This window comes from Nuphar pumila, chromosome 14, assembly GCF_984573655.1.
Source record: "Nuphar pumila chromosome 14, dmNupPumi1.hap1.1, whole genome shotgun sequence".
Lineage (NCBI taxonomy): Eukaryota > Viridiplantae > Streptophyta > Magnoliopsida > Nymphaeales > Nymphaeaceae > Nuphar > Nuphar pumila.
The window spans coordinates 79,688,996-79,713,637 of record NC_143262.1 but is presented as its reverse complement, the minus strand read 5'-3'; positions in this window follow the sequence as shown (position 1 = coordinate 79,713,637).

Here is a 24,642-nt window from a genome sequence, read left to right as displayed (position 1 = left end):
TTTGTTATTGTTAAACCAGAGTTTGTTTATGGGGGTGAGTTGTGTGCACCTCGACTATGTCAATTTTGATTGTCAACTTATAGTTTGGCTCTAACTAAATGGTGTTTGATCTTTGGTATTATGAGTTTATTGTATCACTCATTTGTTTATTTAGCCATTATTATGCTGGATGCTCATAATTATGTTTACCTTTGATGGCTATATATTTTTGAAACCATGGTGTTTCGAATATTATACAAATTAATGACATTAGTTTGTTTTCAATTCTTTTAGATGGTGACTTGTTAACAATAAAGCAAGCCATGTTAATTGTCTTTACTCATAAGCTTTTCTCCAATCCTACATTCAACCTCAGGTTGTGAGCTCTTTTCATAAGAGTCATGTTTATGCTCTCTACCAAACCATTTTTCTGAGGTGTATTTGGTATGGTAAAGTGACAAGTGATTTTCTTGTTTCTATAAAACTCCATAAACTTATTAGACTTGTACTCCCCTCCATTATTTAACCTCAAATATTTTATCCTTTTTCTTGTATGTGTCTCTACCTCTGCCTTCAACTACTTAAATTTTAAGAATGATTCTAAACTCCATAAACTCATTAGACTTGTACTTTCCTCCATTATCTAACTTTAAATATTTTATCTTTTTCCTATATGTCTCTACCTTTGTCTTCCATTGATTAGATTTTAAGAATGCTTCTGCTTTGTTTTCTATGAAGTAGGCCCATAATTTCTTTGAGTAGTCATTTATAAAGGTAATGAAATATTTAGTTCCATCGTTAGATTTAATAGGTGCATGCCTCCATACATCTGTATGCACATTGTCTAAGATGTCACAAATTGTATGCTTTGTAGTTTCTAAAACCACCATGCATTGCCTTTTTGATACACAATATTTACAAAAATCTAATTTTCATAATTTAATATCATTCAACAATTTATTTTATGAAGTTTCATCATACCTCTTTCACTCATATGCCCTGGTTGCATATACTAAAGAGTGATCCAATATGTACTGACCTCTTCATTGATGGTCACAATTGCTCCACCTAAAATTATGTATTCTATCAACCTGTATAGGTTTCCTGTCAACTGCCCTTTTATGACTAACAAAGCTCCTTTAGTCACCTTAAGAACTTTACCTGTTAAAGCAAACCTGCAACCACTTGTATCTAAAATATCCAAAGAGATTAAACTTGTCTTCAGTTCGAGTACATCTTACATAAGTTAAGGTTTTTACTGCCCCATCAAATATCTTGATTTTTATTGTTCTTATTTCAGTGATCTTACACATAGCATAATTACCCGTAAGAGTAAAACTACATCATAATGTTGATAGGTATCAAACGAATCTCTATATTGGAAGATTTGAAATGGGCATTCAAAATCCAAAATTTAGTGATAAGAGAATTAATTCATTTCTAAAGAAACTAAAAGAAGATCTGCACCATCACCTTCATTTATGTTGGCTGCCGCACTTGCCCTTCTTCTCTTTCTTCTCGATGTCCTCTTTATACTTCTTGTAGTCCCTTTTCAATTATCCCTCATTCTTGCAATAATAGCAAGTAATAGTATTTTCGTCTCTCAACTTTAATCAGTTTCTATTTTCAAGACCCCATGACTTTGATTTACCTTTTTTTTTTACCTGAATCAATTCTTGCCAGAAGCCCTTCTCCTTAAGATAGATCACTGTCAAGCTTTTTTCTTATCTCATTGAAGAAAAAAGCTATAATAAACCCATCTAACTCAAGAGTCTCCTTCCCGAATAAGAGAGTGGTCACTAGGTGATCATAGGATAAGAAAAGAAAGGCCAAAAGTAACAAAGCTCAATCTTCTTCTCCAATCTTTACTTCAAGACTCAACAATTGAGTCAAGATCCTAATGAAGACATTCAAGTGATCTTGCAAATTCGAGCGCCTTCAACCATATGAAAAAAATATATTTGCTTACAAACAATTAGTGCAAAGTTGTTTTTTGGTCAGGAATGTGCAGGGATGTCGACCAATTTATGGAAGGGTTCCTATCCTGCCAACAAACTATGTATGAGGTTGCCTCTCTTACCATGCTACTACCCACACCCGATCAAGTTTGGGAAGATGTGACCATGGATTTTGTAGAGTGGTTGTCTTGTTCTGAAGGCAAGATAGTGATTATGGTGGTAGTCGAGAGGCTGATGAAGTACACTTACTTCACAACAATAACCTATTCCTATATAGCCAATATGATAGCATAAACATATGTCGCTCATATAGCCAAATTGCATGGAATGCCTCAATTTAAGCATTTTTTAGGAGTTCTTCACTATACAAGGTAGCAGATTGGTGTTAAGTACCGTGTATCATCCATATACTAACAGTCTGAGGCATAGGCAGAGCTCGGGGGTGGGTGGGTGGGTGCGGGCGGGGGGCACAGAACTGGGTTGTAGCCCAGTCCTGCCTCCAGGCCCAGTTAAAAAAAAATAAAAATTAAAAGCCCAGCCCTGATTCCATATGAAATAGATTTTTATCCATTTTTGTAGCCCGGTCCTAGCCCAGCCCTGACTGCAGCAAATAGTTTGATTTGTCCATATGAAATAGATTTTTATTAATAATTGTAGCCATTTTTTATTTTATCTCAAAAAAAAAAATTCGGGGGCGCTGCCCCCGAACTCCACCCCAGACTATCACACCAATTTTTTTTTTGCTACACCCCTGTTTGCCCCTCCCCCCCTCACATGAATCCTAGCTACGCCCCTGACTGCAAGAGGAGGAGCATTTCCTTGTTTTCTATCTACACAAGAGACATTGGGAAGATGGACGCCTTATCACCAAGGTGCTAGTCGAATGGCAAAATGCGAAGCCAAAAGAAGCCACCATTGAGAATTCGAGGATTACATCTTGCAGAGCTACCCCAACATCCAAACCTTGTGGACAAGGTGCGATCTTAACGGGAGGGAATGATAGTCTTCATGAAAGATAAACTAAAACAATGAGGAACGCACACGACTCACTTGTCCACTGTGAGATGAGAGACAATATAATAAATTAAATGTTGGTTACAAGTGTACGTCTGTGGATAGAAGTTTTTACGTAGAAATAGATAATACATGAAAATAATAAAAAAAGAATTATCAAAACAAATTTTACAAACGTGGAGACTTAGCAGATTTTACAAATGTGGAGACGTTCCAAATGAGATCACGTTCCTTTGCATTTCCTGATAATACATTGAGGTGGTTGCAATCCACGAGAATCGAGATTCCTTTTCTCTTCATTTGCCTTATTTGGTTGGATGGAGTCCAACTTTCTTGCAGGGTATGGCTCAGTTTCCTTAACACGCCCCTGCAATCTCAGCATGGGGTCCTACATGCTGAGCTTGGTGTGAATAGTAGCAAATTTGGCAAGAGGGAGAGATTTAGTTAGACCATCAACTATCTGATCTACAGAGCAGATAAAGCAAACTTGCATATGACCTTTGCTGACATGGTCACGAACAAACTGAAAATCTATTTCTACATGTTTGATCCTGGCATAGAAAACCTGATTTGCCGTTAGATACAATGCACTAATATTATCACACCAAAGTATAGGTGGTGAGTGAGATGAGAAACCAAGTTCATTAAGTAATGCCTTAAGCCAAATGAGATTAGAAGCGGCACATGCCAAAGACTTGTACTTGGCTTCCATGTTGGACCAAACCATAGTTTTCTGTTTGCTAGATGACTATAAGACAACATTTGGACCAAGGAACACCATAAATCCACCTGTTGGTTTACCATCGTTTGGGCAGCCAACCTAGTTGGCATCAGAATAAGAACTAAGTTGTGTAGAGGTAGACCATTTAAACAAAAGTCCATGATTAATGGTGTTCTTGAGATAACACAAGATGTGTTTGATAGCAGAACAGTGGGCCATGGATGGCAGGTGCATATATTGGCAGACTTTGTTTATTGCAAAAGCATTGGGATGAGTGATGGTGAGGTAATGTAGACCGCCAACAATGCTGCGATAAAGCATAGCATCATGAAAGAGAGGAGTCATCTTTGGTGAGCTTCAATGAAGAGCTCATGAGAGTGGACATGGGTTTGGATTCAACTATGAAGGCCTTACATAGAAGATTGAGACTGTACAAACACTGATGTAATGGCTGGACAAATTTCAATGTCAAAAATACTAGGAATTCTTTTTTACAAGTTTATAACATGTGGATTATATATATATTTTAAAATATAATAATGCAATGGTCTTATCAACGGACTTGTTTCAACCATACCAAGTACTAGATGGTCCGCTTGATCGCAAGCACGAGCATGTCTTAGCCTCCTAGTACTAGATCCAGTACAGAACCACCATCAACGAATCTAATTGAACCATTACATCAAAAAAATTATTAAATCATGTCTTTCATCATTGGCCTCGCCTTAATTGAATCAAACTTTAGAGAGTCAGACTATGCATGCATTGGTGTTTAATAGCTCCATAGAATAAGGTTCAAGGTTAAGGCATCCAAATGACATAATCCTTATATTATTATTATATAAGTAAACACAATGGAAAAATATTGATTTTTGAAAATCAATTTCATAAACTAGTTTCTTGGTTAAATCTTTTGGACACATTACATTACAAGAACTACAATCATTACATACCCGAATAGAAATTAATTGTGCATAAAATAAATGCAATTCAAAATTGAACCAATAAATCAATTGTCCAATTAAATAGCTATTTAAATAATTAAAAAGTATAAAAAATTAAATGAAACAAGAAGCCCTTGAGATCATTGAAAATATCAGTATGCACATCCCCTTCAGCCTCCTACTAGCTATCACATATCTCTTGAAAAATATTTTATTTTGAAAGAATGAGACTGAAAAGTTCCAGTAAAATTCACATAGCTAATGCAAAATGCAATGCATAAAGCTTGCATGATATAAATATCTCAGAATTTGCATCAACTATCAATAAGGCGAATATAAGATTTTCACAAGCTCTTCATGCATTCATCATTCATAAGCAATATGAACTAACAATCTCAAGTACGCTAACATTAAATCCAAATGAGAACTAGATATATATCAATGAGCATGAATTTACCAACTTTCATGAACAAGAATAGATTGCAGTAGTGTAAAGTAAAGTTAAGCAATGTATAATAAAGTAATGTGAACAAGTATCTTATGTTTTCTCTTGATTTCTTGGTCTACCTGAGTATGACATTGACCAATCCGAAACAGGCTGACTAACTCGAGTGTTTATTATGCTATATATTTTATTATGCTCAAGTATCCCCCTGAGTTGTACCCCCCAAGGATAAAGCCCAGACTATGAGAGGAAACAACTGCTCCGAGAGAATTCTACTCAGAAAAGTGACGCCTCGTGCGACATGATGATCATGATCACTCACTTCTGCAAAAGTACCCTAGGAACTGCCCATATAGGACAAAGTAACAGTCCTCATCCCCATAAATTCTTTGAGCTGAAGGACCATTAAGGTATTGCTCCTTGCAGATCAAGATAAGAGGGTCTAGAGAGTTTCATATCTTCTACCCTCTCTAGGGTAGATCACTGTCAAACAACCGGTTCAGCATACCTCAACGAAACAAGGCATACCCGAAAAGGCTAACACATGGTTATCTTTAAATTAAGCCATAGGTAAGAAATGCAACTACCATTAAGGCTAGTGCACTTCCATCACACTGTTCCCTTTTATGGAATCATTAATTATTTTAATTTCATCAAGCATACCAAGTGCCCATCAAACCTTGTGAGATTTCAACAATTCCTGCATGCATTTACAAATACTGCATATCAAATCATAACATGTATTCTCAAAATCAGGAATCATGTTAACATGCTATTTAGCAATTCATTCATGCAATATCATATTATTTCAAATATTTCAGAATAAACCTGCATCAATATCAAATATACTTCATTTTGCATCCGCATATATGGCCAATATGAAACAACATTAACATGCTCATATTCCTTTTTTCACATGCTTTAAATTTATAATCATGCTCATAATTAGTTTATCATAAAAAGTCATATGATTAAACTACCATACTTGAACAAATCCATAAATCTTAATCGCAATATGTATAGAAACAATAAATCTCACCATTATCTCTATCATAAATATTTATATTAGATTTAATATGATTCAAAACTAAATTTATGAAAAGTTTAAAAAAAATATCAAAACATAATCAAAGTCATAAACTCGACTTTTTCGATAAAAGCTCCTATAAACCCTTACCGATCGAATTGATATGACTCAAATTAATATCTTGACCTTTTAGTTCTCAAATCATATCAAACCTAATTAAAATATTCATGATAACATACACATTAAAGAACTCACTACAACTGGCCCGTAACTAAAAACACATAGGTCTTTTTTCCCGATTCAAGCTCCCATAAACCCAAACCAGATAGGCCCATATTTTTCTAGTTATGTTCAGTTGTAATCATGCTTAAAAAGATGAATACACATTACTTAAACTCAGTTCATGCTATTCAAACTATAATCAATTCATTCAATTGAATATGCCTTTAGAATCAATCAGAATAATATATTTGTAAAACAATGTGAAAGGAATTATGTATTAGCATACAATTTGCATAAACATCTAGTTCAGATATTCTCACATGTCTATCTCATTAATCTTGATGCAATATGACATATAATCACTAATAATATGCAATACATGTCAAAAAAATATATTAAAATCATAAGTCTCCAACACGTTGCTAAATAAAAACAAGTATAAGTTTCTGGGACAAATTCGGATCAGTGGTGACCCAATTTTATAAAATCTGATAGGAATAGTAGAACACTTAAAAAAATCTCAGCATTTTTACCATGGTTATCTGTACATGTCAAGAATACAACTCAATAAATCATTCTAAAAAATAATGAATAAAAATAATTAAAAATTATTTACGAAACCCTGTTCCAACAGAGTTTCGAACCACAATCATTAATCTGCAAGATTTTAATCAGATTAAGGCATTTCTTGAAATTTATACAGAACATTTTTTATAAAACCCTTTTTACACAGTCTGTTATCGTGTATTAAGATTCACTCAAAAATTTTATAAAATATTTGGAATTGTTTTTCAAGGTGTTTACAACTTTTATCAAAGATGGGTCAAAATCATCTTGTAAATAGAGCCATAAATTGAGGCTTTATTAAAACATACATAATTTCAATAATACGAATTCAAAATGAGTGAAAAAAAATTCTAAATTTAAGATCAAGATGTGTAGATGATTGCAATAATTTTATTTAGATTTTTTGGACTAGTATTCATAGATTTAGCGATTTATTTCTGAAACTGGTCAGAAAAAATATATCAAAAATCACAACTTTAGGTTTCTCAAAAAACGATTTTGTAAAAACCCTTTTAAAGATTGTAAAACCTTTAGAATCTGATTACTTTCGATTTGATCTTACTTAATATAGATTAATATATGAATAACACCATAAAGAATTATATTATGATTAGATCTAATATGAAATAACAACAAAACCCCAATTTTTCCTATTCCTCAAAATTGTTTTTAGGAAAAACTCATTATTTGTGTTTTTCGATTCAAAAAATGGTTTCTTCAACCAAGAAAATGTGTAGAACAGATCAAGAACAAGTTCAATGCTATTAGAAATCAAAATAATTTAATCATGCATGCTGCAAGTGTGTAAAGAACATCAGCTACGTAAATCTTACCTGTCAACGATAGATTTTTACGGTTATAACAAAGAAAATGAATGATCTGACTCCTATTTTACTACCACCCAATGACTAAGTGCAGGTCTAATGGCTGGACAAGGGTCGTCTAAGCTTCCTAGACATTTTGGAGGAGAGAAGAAACACAAGCAAGAAGAAAACGGAAAAAAAGAGAGAAGAGAGAGATTTTTTTCTCAAAAGTGAAGGGTGTGTGGGAGGGGTGTGTTTATATACCCTTTCCAACCCTAGATCAATCAGATCTGAACTCTTTCTCTCCAAAAATGTGTGGAGGGGGCGATAAGACCATTCTAGAAAAAATAACCTTCTAGACTCCTAATTATTAATTATTTTGATTTTTCTTTTTATTTATATTTAATTTCTTTGTGAGATAATAAAGTTTGACTTTTAGACCTTTAATTCCAGCTATAAAACTCATGTGAACTCTTCTAGATGTGTGGGACGTCCCCACTATTTAAAACTTTAAAAATATTAAATTTAAAAGTCTTAATTATCCCCTCTTTATTTTGCTTAATTAACTTTTTTATAAATGAGACTTTAATCGAATCCATATGTGCTCTTGGATCCAAATGGGTATCCACATTGGATGTCCCCTATGAGGGTCCAAAATACATATATTGGATCCAAATAACAATTTGAATTGGATCGAAACCAAACTACACTCCAGATCCAACTTAGATCTAATTAGCGATTTTGGATCCAGAACCGAAATTCAAGATCCAAACCACACCAAACTCATAAAATCCTCATAATTTATCTTTTCCAATTATTTTTGAAATATCATTCATATCTTAAGACAAAGATTCATAATTAATCAAAATCAAGAAAATCAAGAATATCATAAATTCAAGATTTTCAAGAAAATCAAGAATGCTTAATAATAATCATATTCACATCAATTCCATCATATATTCATTTTAATTATCAAGAAAATCTCAAGTTTTACAATTGACATAGATGAAGGCAGTGGTGGAGCCACGTTATGGCTAGGGTGGGCATGTGCCCACCTTGACCTGAAAAACTCCCTCTGGGTATCGAGTCAAGGTGAGTAGTGCTCACCCTGACCTGAAAAGTCCCTCTGGGTATCGAGTCAAGGTGAGTAGTGCCCACCGTGACCCAAAGCACACATTATAGGTGCCCTAGGTTAGGGTGGGCACCACTCGGGCCCGACCAAAGGCTAAGGCACGATGTGTGCTCTCCCCGTACCCCACCTCTCACTCTCGCTATTATCTCTATGCCTCCCCCCTCTTGACCCCAATCCCACCTCTCTCTAGGTTTTTTTTCAATTAACATATAAACGTGAATGGTTTTTGTTTAGGATTTAGGTTTTTTTATTTTTTAAATAGCATGAACCATGATTATTTCATTAGGTTTTATGTTTTTTATGCTTTTTTTTCAATTAGCATCTAGGTATTTATGTGTTTTTTCATTTAAATCAATATTAAACTTGATTATACATGCTTGGTTTTAGTTATAAACTTGGAATTTTAGGGGCTTTTTTCATTATTACATATATAAATGATGTTTGCTAGGATTTAGGCTTTATATTTAAATTTTTTAAATGACATGAATATTTAATTAGGTTTTAGTATTTTTCATGTTTTTTTAATTAGCATTTAGGTGCTTGACTTTAGTTTTTTAAATGAGATGAATATTTAATTAGCTATTTTCATATTTGTATTTTTAATCAACACTAAACATGATTCTACATGCTTAATTTTGGTTAGAAACTTAGAATTTTAGGATTTTTTTTTCAATTAGCATGTACATGTGAATGATGTTTGTTTAGGATTTAGGTTTTTTATTTAGTTTTTTTTTTAATAGCATGAACCATGAATATTTCAATAGGTTTTGGGGTTTTTTGTATCTTTTTTTTCAATTAGAATTTAGGTCCTTCTTTGTTTTTTCATTTCAATCAACATTAAACTTGATTTCACATGCTTGATTTTAGTTATAAACTTAGAATTTTAGGAATTTTTAATTATTATATATATGATTGATGTTTGTTAGGATTTAGGAGTTAAGATTTAGGTTTTATATTTAAATCCTTTAAAGAACATAAATATTTAATTATATTTTAGGCCTTTTTTGCATTTTTTTTCTTCTTATTGTGCATTAGTGCCCACCATAGTTTAGATTCCTGGCTCTGCTGGAGAGTGAAGTACCTCAATGCCAAGCAAAATAACTAAGATGCCCCAGATCTTTGATGGAGATTGCCAAGCCAAGTTGAGCAATGAGTTGCTGGATAGCCGAAGATGAGTTTCATGTAATGATGATATTGTCAATATAGACCAATAAATATAGAATGAGCCCATTATTTTGAAAAAATGAATAGTGATGCATCAGACAAAGATGTTGAGAAACCATTAACAACAATGTAAGAGCTGTGCCAGTGGTATCAGGCACGAGGAGCCAATTTGAGCCCATAGATGGCTCGATCCAATTTGCACACATAGTGAGGAGAGTGCTTAATTTCAAAACCCAGAGGTTGGTTTATGTAAATGTCTTCGAAGAGAAAATCATTTAAGAAAGCATTATTGAAGTCCACCTGATGAATGAGCCATTGAAAGGAGACAACAACAACGAGGACCATGCATATGATGGTGGGTTGGATAACTAGGCTATATGCCTAAAAAAAAATTTAATACCCTCCTCTTGGTGAAAGCCCTTTGCGACAAACCAAGCTTTGTATCGAGCAATGGAGCCATTTGCATGTCGTTTAATCTAGTAGACCCATTTGAATCCATGCCAAGTGTGATTTTGAATGAGGGCCTCATATTCATCCTCAATTGCTGACCTCCATTTGGGATTTTGGTTGGCTTGTTTAAACGAGGTGGTTCAGGTTCAAGTAACATAGCGTTGAAGCATGTCAAGAAAGGGGATAAAGAGTGGTGGAAAATGACATGGGTTTAAGAGGGTTGGTCATAGACTGAGTGACCATAAGGTGCACATTGTCTGTCAAAAGAGTGAGAAGAGGTATAAAAGTAGGGCTAGTTAATGAAACAGGTGAGGTGGGAGTTTCTATGTTGAAACTGGGTGATTGGAACACCAAAGATGGGCTTGACACAGGAGAAGACACAGTAGCGTCAAGACCAGACGAATCAGCCGACGCTAGAGGGTTAGAGATTGGGTGGGTGGTTGTAGTAGTGGGTGGGTCTGGTGTGACAATGGTATCATTAGTAGGAAGAGGAGCAGGTATGAGCACAATCGAAGAAGAGACACCCCACCGTGAGAGGTCAATTTGTAAGGATGGGATAAAGGAGGCAGCTTGGGAAAATGAAGACTCATCAAAATAAACATGAGAGGTCAGTTTATAGGTTGGGCGAGTGTGAGGATCAAAGCACACATATCCTTTGTGCCTAAAATCATAGCTAAGGAAGACACAGACCTTGGTTTTTGGCTGGAACTCGGATGTGATGTAAGGGGTGACGAGAGGGTAACACGTAGAGCCAAAAAAGTGAAGATGATAATCAGATTGTTGTTTGAAAATCATTTCATAGGGAGATTTGCAACCAAGACTAGGGTTGGCACTTAGGTAGTTGTTAAGGAAACTGAGCCACACCCAATAAGAAAGTAGATTCGATCCAAGTAGGTCAGCATGTCCATGTTCTCTTTTTTGATGAATGTGAGATCTTTAACACCAGCACAAGACTAGCTGCATTCATTTAATAAAAATATGACACGATGGGTATGTGTAGGGATAGCTGGGAAACCCAACTGTAACTGGTTGGATTTGGTTTGGCTTTTCGATGTCTGACTTAATCTAATTTTGGCTGATCGAATTCATGGTCGGATTGGTTGTGCACCTAAGAAGACTAGATGTACGAATGTAAATGAGTTGGATTCAGTTTGGAAGTAGGCTTCAAAGAATCCAACCTAATTGAGTTTTGGTTAATGAGACATAGATTTGGATTTGGACTTGAAGTAAAAAAAGTAGTACGTGATTGCGATCGAGTTAGTTGATCGGATGTACTTCTTACACATAGTTGGACTCGATGTAAACCCTAAAATGCAGTTTGGTAGCTTGCAAAAATCATAGCCTTGATGTCATGAGTTCAAATCCTGTCTCCAGAATCAAAATCTAGTTGCTATAATTCTAATCCTACTTACTCTACCACATACAAATAAAGGGATGTAACTACATGCATTATGTTAAGACCGCACACTAATGCATTTACCATTTTATGCTCTCTCTCTCTCTCTCTCTCTTGTTTGGCTAGGCTAAGGAAAAAACTCCATCACATTGGCTGGCCTCTAGTTGGTAAAACTCTTGAGGTCCTTCCTGCACACTCAGAAGTATAACCATGCTTTGTTCATATATTCTTGAATGCTTTATACAAGTTGACCAATTTTCTTTCATTGTTGCCATAACGTCAAAAAATGTGATGCGGACAGCAGGAACCCGCGATGGACAACATTAGAGCATGCAACATCAAGTGACTGGCCTTAATATGATCAACGTCGAAGGGTGGTCTTTCGTCAGCAAAATCGCTAGCCAACAAATTAAAACAACAACCTAGTAGCATGCGACACAATGAGGACCAACTAAAGGTTCCACAACGAGGTGCACTACAAGAAAAATGCGGATTAGTGACGGACACTCTCTGTCACTCATCTGTCGCTAACGTGTTTAGTGATGGATTAGCGACAGATTAGCGATGGAAAGTGTCCATCGCATAATCCTGATCACTAAAATGTGACATAAATTATCTGTCGCCAATCCATTGCTAATTAGCGACAGACATGGTTTGTCGCTCATCCGTCGCTAAATAAGGACTGATTTGGTTTTGCGAAGGAATGTATTCTATCGCTAATCTGCCGCTAAAATTTAATGATGAATATGTATTCGTCGCTAAGGTTCATCGCCAATTTATCGAGTGATTCGCGATGGATTAAATTCTGTCACAAAATATTGACTGATTTAAATTGGTGACGGATATTAGCGACAGATAATATCTGTCATAAATGTTAAAAATAAATATATTTTTTTGAAATATGAATATCGAGAAAAAATTCTCGTTATATAATTTATATAACATGTGTATAAAAAATAAAGTACACATAAAAAATACATATACAAAGCAGGTGAAACAAATTTAACACAAGTTATAACTTAAACAAATTTAACAACCCAGTATAGTCATTGCCAGGTTCTAATTAGTTACAAGTATGTGAAACAAATTAAACACATGAATTCCTTATCAAGATTCTGGGCATCATCCTCTTCATTGTCTCGATCCGCCCCACTATCCATGCCTCCATCAGCTCCTCTACGCTGATCATCTCTAGCATCCTACAAGAGAACCAAAATGTTAGTATTGATAAACAAAATATAATGAAATAAATTACATGCAATGCACCTAATCTAATGCAATCAAAGTAAATGGCTGAATGACAAATAGACTAGCAATAAAGTGAAGGACAATAACAAAATTCAGATGTATTCTAAGACTGACAAAAAAAAATTATAGTGATTCAATCATGCAGATATGTGTTCTAAGGTTGTCAAAAAATGTCACAGTGATTCACACATGCATATAATATTTATAAGGTTGTCAAATAAATGTGTTATGTATCACAATCATGCATATATGTGTTATAAGGCAGTCAAAAAACTTTCATAGTGATGAAATCATGCTTACATGTGTTCTAAGGTTGTCAAAAAACTTTCATAGTGATTCAATCATGCATATATGTGTTCTAAGGCAATAAAATTTTTTTATAGTGATTTAATCATGCATATATGTGTTCTAAGGCAGTAAAATAATTTTATAGTGATAAAATCATGCTTATATGTGTTCTAAGGTTATCAAAAAACTTTCATAGTGTTTCAATCATGCATATATGTGCTCTAAGGTTGTCAAAAAACTTTCATATTGATTCAATCATGTATATATGTGTTATAAGGCAGTCAAAAAACTTTCATATATGCTAATATCATGCTCATATGTGTTCTAAGGTTATAAAAAAACTTTCATAGTGATTCAATCATGCTCATATGTGTTCTAAGGTAGTCAAAAACTTTCATAGTTATTCAATCATGCATATATGTGTTTTAAGGGTGTCAAAAAACTTTCATAGTGATTCAATCATGCATATATGTGTTCTAAGGCAATAAAAAAATTTCATAGTGATTCAATCATGCATATATGTGTTCTAAGGCAGTAAAATAATTTCACAGTGATGAAATCATGCTTATATGTGTTTTAAGGTTGTTAAAAAACTTTCATAGTGATTCAATCATGCATATATGTGTTATAAGGCAGTCAAAAAACTTTCATAGTGATGAAATCATGCTTATATATGTTCTAAGGTTGTCAAAAAACTTTCATAGTGATTCAATCATGCATATATGTGTTTTAAAGGTGTCAAAAAAATCATAGTGATTCAATCATGCATATATGCATTCAATGCGTATACTAGCTTGAAATCTAACGACATGAAACAAATTACATGAATCTTTATGCCTGACGGGCACCAGAGCTCATGTTGAATGCAGACAAAGTTTCCTTGTCCTGAAAAAAAAGTTGCATAACTCATTATGAACGAGGTTGGGAATGACTTCATGTAAAAAGTCACACATTTTATCATCAAGACACTGACAGACATCATCCCAAGACATAGCAGGGTCAATCGAACAGTGGCAGTTGATGCTGGCGGGAGAACTCTCAGAGCCCTGACTGCAGGAGGCAATGATTGGTGTGGTGTTCATGTTACTCCCAAATCTGAACACATGACCCTTTTTGGGTTCACCGGTTGCAGTCACCCATGCTGCAGGATCAAAAGGTGGATGCTGAGTAGAGTCATCATCATATCGCTCTACCATTTGTTGCTCGTATGACTCCTACAAAGTAATGATTATAATATGAATTAATAATTAAGAATTATAATATTTATGATAATGTAATTCATAGTAACTTGTATATTATAATATTTATTAATATAATAAATGCATACCGATGTCGCTCTCGCCTTCTCTGATACAAACTCTCACATGCTCTTACGTTTATATGTTTCAACAAACACATCCTTATAAGGCATAATGCCTCCTTTATCTGCTTTCTGCAAGGTTAAATGATAAAAAAATTAATTAAAAAGTATGCAGAAATACTTATAAATTTGATAATATATATTGATGAGTTACCATTTTCTTCTGATGGCTCCCAAAAGTCCTAGATCCACTTGTGTGTAGATGGGCATCAGGCATCTTCGCTCAGTTTTGTGCAGCCTTTGCTAAGCGGTTTTGAAATTCATTGTTCGCCCACTTGTCACACATTCCCTCCCAATAATCTCTCCTGATAGTAGAAGGGTCATGACCCTTCCACTGCAGTGGATCATCTATCCCACCAGCTACTTTTATTGCTACAGTCTTCATATTGTTTAGCATGTCGGCAAATTGATTGGCAGCCACCCTCTGCCAAACTACCCTTGCATCCTCTGCGTTCGCAGTCATGAAGCGATGTGATGCCTACAAATACTTTCAAAAAGTTAGCACACATGACTATAAAAAAATTTAAATATGAAACACATTAGTTATGATAAACGATTGCATACCATGAATGAGGACAATAATCTATCCAACACCTCTTTCGGGTACTCTTTTCATTGAGCCACGATCCTGGAAGATGCTCAAGTAGTGACTTCCTAATTTTTTGTATAATTTCTTGTGGCTCGAACCTCGCACTGCACATGAATTGATACACATTAACAATCGACTCTCGATATACACTATTTATAAGATAAGTGGTGGACAAGTGATAATAAAATACTTACGGTCGACTATCGATATACACTATTTGAATGAGACGTCGTGTGTCAGACTGAGAAGACCCTGCATCTGGCGTTGTCTCGTGATGTGTATGAGTAACTGGTGTAGGTGGGTCATGTGTAGGCGAAACATCACCTACAAAACAATGAGTTAGAAATCCACACAATGCACATTTAAACTAATCAAGTATACAATTATTTAAATGATATACCTATCGAAGCATTACGTGAAGATAAAGGCTAAGACTGGACTAAGTTGGGATCCTATAAAGACGATTAACAAGTAACAATTTTTATATCAATATATAAGCAAAAACATAATGAGTGTCTATATTTAAATATAACACAAGGACATCTACCTAATGATGTCCCACAACCTCCACTTGGTCCTCGACCACTGGTTGTTCCACCACTGTTACCTCCACGAATCATATTCTAACAAATAAAAATATTATTTAGATCAGTTACATGATATGCAATTCCATAGATACATAATCAAATAAAAAATAACTTTATGCAAGCATGGATACAGTTACATCAAATCTGACAATACATTCAAATCATTCATATCACATCAATGTTAAACATGTACCTGCAACAAATACACTCAAATATGTTGTTAACTACTACTATGACTAGCATGGTCTCCGAACTACAAAAACAAGAGCAAATAAGAAAGTGATGTATATATTACAAGATGTATTTCACTAGCTCGAGTATGTTTCCTCATCACTTGTATGGCTTTTATATTATTCTTCTTTTTCCTCCTTCTCTTCGTCCTCTTTGTCTTCTTCTTCATTGGGCACCCATCCACTTGATATATCATTTGGATCACATTCTTTCATACGTGTGCCATCGAATAATGGAGATGTAACATGTAGACCATGTGTGACATCGTGATCATAAGAGAAGTCATACATATCATCTGATTGAAAGTAATCACCCTCTTCAACAATCTTGTCTTCCTGTAACTGATCATACTCGGGGTATACTTTAGACTTCACCTTGCAAATGACCCACCATTCATTTCTATCTGACTTTCTTGTATTCGGATATAAAGTATAGTAAACTTGTTGAGCTTACGATGCTAATATGAATGGTTCATTTGTTTCAAACATTGATTTATGATTCACCTCCATAATGCTTGAGGCTTTGTCGACTCTTGTTGCTGTGGGATCAAACCAATGACACTTGAATAAAGTTACCCTGTTATTTAAGCATAAGTAAGTCAACTCCATTATTTCTTCAATAACACCATAGTAGTCAAGTTCATTTTCACCGTAACTGCTACCCTTGACTGTAAACACTCCAAATTTTCCAAAAATCCAAAAAAAATTCTTTTTGCCCCTAGCTCTATCTTCTGAATAATCGGGTCAATTTTTAAATCAAAATTTCCATTCATTTCTCAGATTCACTGAAATCCATGCTCAATGTTCGTATCTGACCCAATCCTGGATCCAGATATGATATTCGGATCCAATTCTGAATCTGAATCTCTTATTTTTGAAAAAAATCAATTTCTTTGTATTTTTTCATAGGTTTTTCTCAATATAAGGTCTGATCTCAATTCGAGATCTGAATTCAAATGTTTTATCAAAATTTTTGGACCTAGAGCCATCTCCGAAGTTCTTTTCTCAAAAACCTCATTTTGAAAATTCTTATATCTCAAAATAAAAGTTTTGCAAAAATACTTCAAATACCTCGTCCTTTAAAAATTCTCATGTTTTCTTTATGCTTTCAGAGTTTTTCTCTCAAAAAGTCGGAAAAAGACCGTTCTTAAAACCCCTCTTTAGCTAAAAACCCCTTTTGCAAAAACTCTTTTCTGAAAAAACTCTTATATAAAATTATGAAAATTGTTGGGGACCTCCATTGTAAAACCCATAACAAATTGCCGTTATAAAAACACGATCGAGGCTCTCTTCTTCTCCACCGCTCTTCACCCCACCATCGCATCTCTTCTCGATCCTTCTTCCTCCTCCTTTCCCCTCTTCTTCTTCTTCTTCCTATTTCTCTGGTTCTCCTCAATTAACAGAGGGGGAGACCGATCATCTCGGCAGCTGCAGATAAGTGGCTCATATGCTTCTCTTTCGTTCATATTACTTCCTTTTTTATGCATCCTTTTCAGATTTCCTATAAGTTTCCTTCCCCTTGTTATGTTGATTTCTCTGTAGAAATTTTTATCTTATCGCATCTCTTCGTCTTAACTTTTCTTTTCTTAGTTATTTTTGTTTTCTTTTCTCCTCTTAAGGCATTGAGGGTGGGATCGGCCTGCAGATAGCATGATCGACCCACCCGTTGCTACAAAAAAGGGGATGGTCTCATCCCTACATTTTCTTTTTTTTCTCCTTCTCTCCCGAATTTCTTTGATTTCCATGCATTTTGAATATTTGTCCCTCTTCGGATTACAATCCTTTCCCGGTTACTTTATATGTTTTTAATTTGCTAAATCCTCATTATGTATCTTCCTTTCATTATGCTTTAGTTGCAATTGAATTTCTGCATTTTACCATCTATTCATTTCTCTTTCTCTGTATGTGTTTCCTTCATGTATTTTACCTTTGCATCATATTTCACATATATGCTGTTTTGATTAATTGATATCCTCTGTGTTGCATAGATTTTCATTGACATCAATCATCATTTGTCATATACCTGGCCCACTACGTAATATCATCCAATGGATCTCAGTGTATGTGCATTCATGATACCCCATTTCTTCAAGCATCAATCCATCGTAGCATATGTATCGTTTGATCTGTTTCATACTTTCATTCCAATATTTTTGTTTTTTTTTCTTTTGTTTTATTTTATTTTATTTTCATTCGTTTGTTGAGTTTCCCTGGGTCATGATCGAACATCTGTTTCTACTCAGTATTTTCCCTGAGGTAATTTATGTTTCCTACATTACATTCTTGTTTCTTCATCACTTCACTGTGTTACATCCATAACCTCTATCGGTACCTCGTTTCATCATGTGGTTTCACGGATAGGACTATTGCTTCCTGTTTTAATCTCTTTCCTATTAATTTCAGGTATGATTATAGGTTGTAAGAGTCATTTAGGATCAGTATGATCAGTTTGGTTTACGTAATTCCATTCTCATTAACACAATTTAGGCATCTATTGAGTCACCCATTCATTAGGTTTCGCGTTTTCTCCATTGCATTTTAAAACTATAGTGTATACACATTCACGGATCATATGTTGAGGCTTTGCATTTTCTTTTACCCCTACACATCATCTGATTTGGTTATCATTGGTAGTAAAACACCAGCCAATTCTCTTTTGAATCAATGGCTACATCGGTTTGCTATCTGGACACATAATACCAACGTTTGATATGTTCATAAATATATTATTAAATTTGCATATCACGACATTGCTACTATGAGTTTTCTTGTATTCATTCCTCAATATCCTCTATTGTACGTTCATTGTCTTGCTCTGCTAGCAGGTAGTAGGAATAGAGAAGTCCATTTATCGTAACAATACAACCCAGGGAAATGATTGGGTTACCCTTTTCTTGGGACTCTCTATCACTTTTGAAAGTCTTTTTGGATCTTTATCGATTTCAGTTGGCATAGGTCTGGTACCCATGTTTACTGCCTCTTGTATACTGGGGCAAATGGGATCGGAAATGGGTGGTCCAGTGTTGGGCCTCTCTATATCTCGTATGTATAGATTTACATCGACCTCCCCCCCTGTTTTTATGTATTTTATTGGCTGCACCATTAGTCTCCCCTGTATTTTGCTTTCTTTCTTTTTTTTTGATCTGGAACCAAATATAATTGCGGCATCTCCATCCTCAAGGATGTACACTGACCCTCTTGAACATATCAGTGCCTCCACAACTTACAACCTTACTGTCCATTTTTATAGATGAACTTGCTTCTGTGAATAGCATGACTAACCAAAAGACAGTCGTTTATACATGAGTCATTATGTTGTCGGAGAGATCTCTTTGATAATAAAGGATTCCTTCATGTGCTTTATCTTGAATTTTCTATATATTTCCCTAAAACAAAAAAAAAAGGAATTTGAAGCTTTGGTGAGGAGGCTGTTTGATTATAATTGAGGTCTTTTCCTTCCAGCTTCATTCCAGATATATTATGTTGTTTTCCAGATCTTTGTTTGTGGCAGTTTGTCAATCCAGAAAGGGAGCAACGGTATGATTAATCAAACTGATCATCTGAAGAGATATGCTGCTAAAAAAGGGTGAAGCCCATTCCTTTGATTCACTGCTTGATTTTATCCATGGGAATCAACCGAATTGATTGGATGAAGTTCAGTTCTACAAAGAAAAAAAATGAATGAAATTACTGATGGAGATTTGCCTTGGAATTGTGAGAAGATTTCACTAATGGAGCACACTTTTGTTGGTGACAAATTACATTTTTGGATGAAAAGTGAGTGTTTAGGTGGTTTGCATCTTCAGAATATAGATCTCGTAATTTCAATACATGGACAAAGGTTGCTGCAAATCAGCTTATGGCTGCCGAAGATAGCCCACAAACCTATTGGGTTCTCATGAACTGGACTTAGTAACTGTCAGTCGATCATGTCGTGGTACATGTGGCTCATGCTACAGGGTCATTGGCTTCAGCAGACTTATTCCTTGTGTTTATATGTTAACGTTTGCTCCTCAATTCTTTGTATTATACTCCCTATGCTTATCAACAATGGGCATGTATCAAAAATTGATAACAGGTGTTATGCAGGGTTCAGAATCAACTCTTTATGATATATCAATCTGGGTAGTCTTTTCACAAGGATCAAAGTTGTTAGCCAGATTACTGCAATTAGGTGAGAGTCATTCATCCATTTCTCCTTTATTTATTGTTTAAAGTTTATACACTGTGTGATGTTTTTCTGTATATTGGTAACCCTTAGTATGCATAACATTGTAACTAATGTATTAACCTGTATAAATGTTTACTTTACCACCTGCTATACACTCAATTTCGTTATGTGTTGCCCAACATCAAAAATCAGTTGCATATCTCACCTGCACTTACATTGTCCCCACCACCTACAACCATGTCTTCTCACCTGACTTCATCCATTGTAGCATCACATCCCCTATACCACCAGAGTATCGGCCTATCACTGTACCTTTGTGTTCCCTGTCTTCCAGCACTTTTACATGCACAACAGTAAACTATACCCTACAAGCTTACTTCTTCAGCACCTTTCATATTTGTTATACAGCACCTCACTTATACTTCCATATCACTGCTACCTTCACTCACATAACACCCACTGTTGTAACATTTCACCTTCCCCCGTAGCGTTCACAGTAACAACACCTGTTATAAAAGCTTGCTACGTAACCACCAACTGTAACCTTCACAGGCTATGACAGTGCTTGTTGTGGCTTTCATTTCAGCACTCATAGCAGTAACAATCACTGTTGTGGCCTCTATTTTTGCACCTTTAGCAATGTTTAACATTGCTAAAGCCCTCACTGTGCACAGCTGCCACCATGCACTGCACATCCCTTAGCTCCTACCTCATTGCCCATTCACCCATAGCATACTTTTAGCAGTCAATTCCCGCACTACCTTCTTTCCCTCAATATTACACTTAAATGTGTCATCATTCACCACAACACTCACTAAGTGTGCATATATTCTGCCCTCATTAACATGTAGGCATCTTTATAGGGACTTTAGCTTCAATATAACCTCTTAATTTCTTTATATTTTGTATATTTCCTTTGTACTAACCTTGTTTTGCAGGAGCACATGGAAGGTATTGCTCTTCTTTCTTAGTTTAAGGAATTCTGATTTCAATTCAATTTGAAAGCTGTAATAGCTAGATATCAATGAGAATTTACCCTTCCAGAATTAGATTAGAATGTATGAGCATGTAAATACTATTTGTTTCATATTAATTTTCTCTTTTATTTTCAAAATCCACTATGGTGAAACACGAATGGCACGTGCATCATTCTAATGAGAGGTAATTAATCCTAAGCAAAGGACTCACATTGATGGCCATAGTCAAAATGTGGGCAATGCTTAGGATTTTTATCTTTTGTGGAATAACATTGGATCCGCACTAGATCTCTTTCCAAAAATCATCACATTTTTCTAAATATTTTCTACCTTTATCAGAGTTTAAATTAAAATTAACTCAAAATATATATCAATGGCCATAGTCAGGATATATTGAGAATTAATTTTATTTTAAACTCTATAAAGGCACTAAAATGTGTTTTATTCTTCATTTGAATTTAAATATGATTATTATATAATACATTTTATGACCATAGTCAGAAATGTATTATATATTCAATCTTATTTCAATTCATTTGAAGAATGAAATATGTTTTTCAAAAACCCAATCTCAAATTCTTCAAATTCATTTAGGATAAAATGATATCACATTTCCAAAATTCTTTTTTTCAAAATCCAAGTGCTTTTGGGATATATTTTTCAAATATCTTCTTCATCTCTCAAATCAATCTTCAATTCTTATTTGTAAATTCAAATTCATCTTTTTTTTTCCTCAATTCTATATTATTTCAAATTCAAAACTCAAATTTCAAAGTCCAATTCGACTTTGAAATTTCAAATTCATTTTCGGATTCAAAAATTCAATTTTCAATTCAAATCATATTTCAAAGTTCAATTCAACTTTGAAATTCCAAATTCATTTCCAGGATCAGGATTCAATTTCAAAATCAATTCAATATTCCAGATCAAATTTCAAAGTTCAATTCAACCTTGGAATTCCCAGATAAATCGCCCGATTCAAAATTTCAAGTTTTAAACCAAGTTTATTTTATGTTCTTCACTTCAAGTCCTCAAATCCCCAAGTTCTTTTGAAAACTTCTGATTTTTAATCTTCAAATCACTTTTGAGATTATGATTAGTGCTAAATTCAAGTTCATTATCCCAAATTCAATCAGGATTCCTCAAACCCAACTCCACATTTTTTAATTCCACTTGGATTTCTCAAAATCAGATTCCAAATCAATTTCAATATGGATTTCTTAAATCCGAATTCCAGTTCTATCCAGATTTCCAAAATCCAGATCCATCTCCTAAATTCCATATTGAATTCCAGATTTCTTGAATCCATTTCTATTTTCAAATTCCATTCTGATTTCAAAACTCTAAAACAAAAATTTAATTTCCTTTTCAAATCCTGCTTTGATTTTCAAGATTTATTTCAAGTTTTATCTCTGAAATTCACTTTCCTCAGGAAATTCAAATTTTTTTTTAAATTCAAATTCAATTCAAGTTCTAAATTCAACCTCAAATTCAAGATTTATTTCCAATTCAAATTCCAATTCTATTTCCAAATTCATTTTGAAATTCATTTTTTGAAATTCATTTCAAAATCTAAATTCAATTTCAAATTCTAGATCCAATTCCAAATGCAAATTTCATTCTTATTTCTGTTTCAAAATCTTCCTTCTTCGAATTAAACTCAAATTCATTTCCAAATCTCTGATCTCAGAAACGATTCCAAACTTCAAATCTTCAAAGTTATCTTTTTAAAATCTCAAATTTATTACAAACTTCAAAGTTTTGCATTCAAATTCCAAGATTTCCAAATCAAATTCAATCTTTTTGGAATATTTCTTTAAATCTTTTCAGAATCACTTAGATAAATTCCAAAATTTTCAAATTCTTCTTAAAAGGGCATACATCTCTGCATTTACACAAGCATGATTCTTTGTGCATCTTAGACGTAGAATAAATTCTTAGACAATATTTAGGCAAAGCAAAAGGCATAAGTTTGATCCTTGGTTCGATTACCCCTAGTAAAGGTGCCAGGAACGGTCGAACCTCGTACCGACGAGTGAATCCCGTCTCTCCCTTTTTTCGCAAATATTTCAAAACGGAGGCGAGTAATCTTTTAAATATTTTCAAAATTTAGGTCAAGTGAGACCTTCGCAAAAAGAGTTCCTCTCTCTCTTCTTTCTTTTCTCTTTTCTCTTCTTTTCTATCTTTTATTTCCTCTTCAAAAGGGGAAATAGAGGTTAGAAAGGAAAAGAGAAGGAATACAAGAGGAAAAATTTTGCGATGATCACAGAAGTTGGCGACCATGATGGGACTTGTCTTCGTCCGGTCGAATTTGTGCCTTTTGCTTTGCTTTAATATTGTCTAAAGTCTTTATTCTACAAATGTCAGCTTCATTTTCATGCAAACCTTAGGAGCCTAGACTCTGTCCTAGCTGACATACTGCATATAGGATTTAAGTATGGTTTTGTAGGACCATATTGAGGAGATTATTCCATGTTCACTTAGACTTAGGTCTGAAATATAACTCTCCTCAATTCTAGGGATTGAATGCAAATAATGTATGCAAGTGTATTCTTCTCTTCATTTAAAATTCTAGCGCTTTAGGACTTGCATTAGAGCTATCTGATTTCTTGCATGTTGAACATGTTTTTGAAAACATCTCTACCTATATTGTCCCGGTCTTCACGTTGCTGGGTTGTCTCACTGAACCATAGTTCGAGAGAGAGCCTCACAACGGGACCACTTATTTAGGTTAGCGCCCCTCTACCACGTACCTAAGGGCCATAGTTCGAGGTATATCGGTAGGTGCTCAAAGGATGTTGGGAAGTCATTACCTTAGAACCGGAGAAATACTTCTATGCCACGTACTTCGAGCTTCAGCTTGAGTACATCGGCGTATCTTGATTAAAATCAGATGATCTGAACCCTAGAGTTAGGATTAAGGTCCTACAAGCCATTTCCAAAAATTGCATTTAGAGTCAACTTTAGAGAGTGTTGTTTGTGCATCCTTGTTTGTACAGTTGTGATTCTGTGATATTTATTTATTATATTTCCTTATATTTTCCAAAGACCCTGGGTATATTATTCAAAATTTCCTCTTTATTTTCAAAACCCAGGTGTATTTTTCTTTTTTTCTTCCGATATCTTCAATTCTTTTTTATCCTGCCTGCAATTCTTCAAAATTTTAAATATTTGCCATCTATTTTCAAATTCTTCTTTCTTCATATCTTCTAGTGTATCTTCTGATTCTATTTCAAAAATTCCTATTTACCTTTTCATAAATGAAATCTCTTTTCGTCAAGAGATATCCTTTTCAAAATAGCATTTTCCTTCTAATTGTTTATTCCCTCTCACGGAGTAACAACGCAATTGTCACAAACTCTGTGATGAC